The sequence below is a fragment of the Pteropus alecto genome, unplaced genomic scaffold (assembly GCF_000325575.1).
Source record: "Pteropus alecto unplaced genomic scaffold, ASM32557v1 scaffold30, whole genome shotgun sequence".
Taxonomy (NCBI): Eukaryota; Metazoa; Chordata; class Mammalia; order Chiroptera; family Pteropodidae; genus Pteropus; species Pteropus alecto.
In genome coordinates, this window is record NW_006429782.1 from 3,837,191 (window position 1) to 3,841,361 (window position 4,171).

The following is a 4,171-nucleotide window of genomic DNA, read 5'->3' on the forward strand; positions in this document are numbered from 1 at the left end:
CTGTGGGCGTGAAGCCCCAGGAAAAGCGAAGCCGCAGGACAGAAGCCACAGCAGGAAGAAACCAACTACGAGCGGGCGGGGGTGACGTAAAAACCTTTCTGGGGTGATGTAAATACTCTCTGGATTAGATGGTGGTCGCACCACTAAGGGCTTGTCAGGAGTCATAAAACTGTACACCTAAAAAGGTGACCTTGACTGCATGTAAGCAACTCTTCAGCAGACCCAGACGTGTGCTCCCCTGGTGGGAACGAGGTGATGCACCCCCACAGAAAACGGCACGGAGGCGCCTCAACGCTTAAACACAGAATCACCGCACGGTGCAGCCATCCCGCGCTGGGTGCAGGCCCCAGGGAACTGTAGCAGGGTCTCCAAGACACGTGCTCACTCACGTTCATAGCCATATTCACAGTAGACAGAGGCGGAAACAACCCAAGTGGCCATCGACGGATGATGATGAGTGCAATGTGGTCCATCCACACGATGGAATATTATTCAACCATGAAAAGGAGAGACGTTCTGACACATGCTACGATGTGCGCAAGCCTCAAAAACATGCTACTGAGCGAAAAGACCAGACACAAAAGGCCATATCTCTTGTGATTCCAATTACGTGAAGCATCCAGAACGGGCAAATCCAAAGAGACACAAAGCAGATTAGCAGTTGCCAGAGGCCAGGGATGGAGTAAAGGATGCGGTGGGAGCGGGTGGGGTGGGGGGAGTGACTGCTCCTGGAGATGGGGATCCTTTTGAGGTGATGGAATATTCTGGAATTAGAGGTAAAGGTTGCGCAACATGATGCATGTACAAAATGCCACAGCGCTGTCCACTTTAAAATGTTTTAAATGGTACGTTCATGTATATTTTGCCACAATACAAGGAAAGCTGGGGATTCATTCGCCCTCGCCACCTCCGAGGGAAGTGCTCAGTAAACAGGGAGGGGCTCCGGCCTGCTGCTGCCGCTTTGTGCGCCGGCCCGCCCGCTGAGCGCCTGGTGTCTGGCAGATCCAGGGCTGCTTGAAGCACCTCAAGGCCATGGTCCAGTACAAGGAGAAGATCCAGACCCAGCTGCAGAACCTGTATTCCGTAGGTCCTTGCCGGAGGACAGGGTGGGGTGGGGAGCCTCGCCCTGCCCCCGGGGTTGAAGTCTCCGCTGGAGGGCCCCGGGCCCTGCCCACCCCTGCCAGCCCAGCCCCTGCTCCGGCTCCCCCTCCCGCAGTGGAGAGCGTTCCTGGAGCTGGCCGACAGCATCTCCGACGACGCGCTGAACCGGGTCATCGATTCCCAAAAGCCCAACCAGTGCTGTGCCTTGATCTACAGGCCGGTGGCCACAGGGCCCCCCAAAGCCATCATGCTCAGCCATGACAATGTGAGTGGCCCACCCGGAGAGGCTGGGCGGGCCACGGGAAGGTGCTCTGGGTGTCATCTGGACCACGGTGAGCTCCTGGGGGCTGAGAACCAAACGGCCTGCAGGTGACAGCTGAGGTGCCTTTCAGATTACCTGGACCACGTGGGCCACAGCCCAGAGCCTGTCTTACAAGCACCCCCCTGAGGGGCAGGAGGTCCTGGTGAGCTACCTCCCTCTCAGCTACATGGGGGCCCAGATCTTCGACATGTGGGTCACCATCTCGGTGGCCGGAGCACTCTACTTTGCCCAGCCAGGCGCTCTGAGGGTGAGTGGGGCTCCTCGGCTGCCTGGGCGGGCTGCGGGAGAGCTTGGAGGGTAGCTGATGGGTGGTCGCCCTGAGGGGCTTGGCCCATAACGGGAATCTTTGCCTCGCTCTCCCCAACTAGCTTTAGGACCTGGGTCTTCTCTCTGGGCCTTGGTTTCCCCATCTGTGAGGCAAAGGGGGTGAGCTAGTACCATGGGGAATGGGAGGCATACGCCCACCCCTACTTGGGGACAGAAACTGATAGCGCAAGAAGCTTAATTTAGCATCAAAAGCACGGGAGTGGAAACAAGCCAGGTGTCCAACGACCGATGAATGGACAAATATAATGTGGTCCATCCGTACGATGGAATATTATTCAGCCATAAAGTGGAGATTCTGACACCTGCCACAACATAGATGAGCCCCGAGGACACGATGCTCAGTGAAATCTGCCAGAAACAAAAGGACAGACACTGTGTGATTCCACCCACAGGGGGCCCCCAGAGGAGTCAGATCTATAGAGACAGGAAGTCGATGGTGGGGCCAGGGGCTGGGGGAGGGGAGGGGAGTGAGTGTTTGATGGGGACAGAGTTCTAGTTTGGGAAGAGGAGAAAGTTCTGGAGACGGATGGTGGGGGCGGTGGCACAGCATTGTGCGTGTGCTTAATGCCGCTGAGCCGCGCCCTTAAAAGTGGTTAAGGTGGCAAATGTTATGTGGATTTTACCACGATTTAAAAAAATAGGACCCAAGGTCACTGACACACATCATGGAGCATCCATCGTGGTTATGTTCACCGTCTGAATGCAAGAAAATCACACGTTTCCCATCAAGTCAGGAAATAGGGAAAAGCGATGAACGCTGACATCGTAGCCCAGACCATGACGCCCCCCAGCTCTGGGGCCGAAAGCATCTCCTGTGAGGGACCAGGCAGAGATTCAGGATTCCTTAGCCAAGAGGCGAAACCGGAGCCAACTTGTAGGTACTCACTTAGGGAGAGAAAAATTTCTGCAGATTTCTTGTTGAAAACACAAAACAAAACAAAACTTAATGGACCCGAAAATTTGAATTTCGTATCATTTTCATGTATCATGAGATAGATACTCTTCTTCTTGGAGTTCTTTAAAGCCATTTAAAAATGCAAAAGCCACCTCGGCCCTGGGGCTGCAGCGGGCTGGCCTTGTCGCAGCCCAACAGCTGGCCGGGGCGCCGCAGAGGGTTTGCTTTGCCTGCCACAGTCATTGTGGTCGCAGGAGAATCTGTTTTGGTAACTGAGAAGACTTGGTAGTGTGACAAAACCAGCGTTTGTCCCTGTCACCCCCACTTTCTCCTATTCTCTCTTCCTCCTCACCTTTCTCTCTCCCTCTCCCTCTCTCTCCATCTCTGCGTCTGTCCCTGCGTCTTCCGTTGCCCGTCCACCCCCGACTCAGAGAGTCCCCAGAGCAGGTGGCCACAGCCACCAGTGGGGGCCGGCCGTGGGCAGCTCTGCTCAGTTGGGGGCTGAGGGCCGGGCAGGCGCGGAGGGGCTGGTGGAACCCCCACCGTGCCGTGTGGCGCAGGGGTCCCTGGTGGACACGCTGCGGGAGGTGAAACCCACCACGTTCTATGGCGTCCCCTGGATCTGGGAGAGACTGTTGGACAACCTGAAGACCAGCCAGCTGGCCTGCACCCCGTTCCGGAGGACGGTCAACAAGTGGGCCATGGGGCTGGGGCTCGAGACCAACAGGAGGCGGATGCTTGGGTGAGGCGGGCGCGCGGCTGCCTGCAGGGGGGTCCCTGTGGGGCCGAGGCGGGGCGTCCCGAGACCCCGCTCTGCTGCTGTGTCTGCCCCTCAAGGCAGATCTACCAGCCGCTGTGCTTCAGGCTGGCCAGGAAGCTGGCCTTCAACCACGCCCGGAGGTTCCTGGGCCTGCACCGCTGCCTGCAGCTCTTCAACATGGGGCTGGGGCTCCCGCAGGCCACCCGGGATTACTTCCTCAGCCTCGACATGCCCGTCTTCGAGCTGTACGGCCTGTCCGAGAGCTCGGGCATCCACACGCTCTCCCGCCAGCAGGACTTCAGGTTGCTCAGGTGGGTCCCGGTGAAGGGACGGACAGCAGGGGCCGGCCAGGGCCGGCCTCGAGCCCCGCACCCCTCAGGCGTGCAGCGTGCACGTGGTCACGGTCCCCACGTCGGGGTGTCCACCAAAGGCGAAGGCGGGGAGCAGGCGAACCCGCCTGTGGGGGGACCTGAGGCCCTCTGATTTGTTTAGTTTACCAGCCATTCTGTTCACTTATTGTCGATTATTTTTGACGTCCTGGCATCTCAGGAGAGAGCCCTTCCATTGCTGTATAAAAATCACCCCCCGAATTGAGCGGCTTAGAACAACACACGTCACCTCGCCTCAGGACCTAGGCGGGCTGGGAATTTCGGGGCGTTTGGGGCTGGGCGGCCCGTCTCTCGGGAGGCTGGAGGGAAGCTGTTGCCGGGCCTGGCTGCGGCCGAGGGGCCTCCGGGGTGACCGCTGGCGGAGTTCCTCGCTGCTG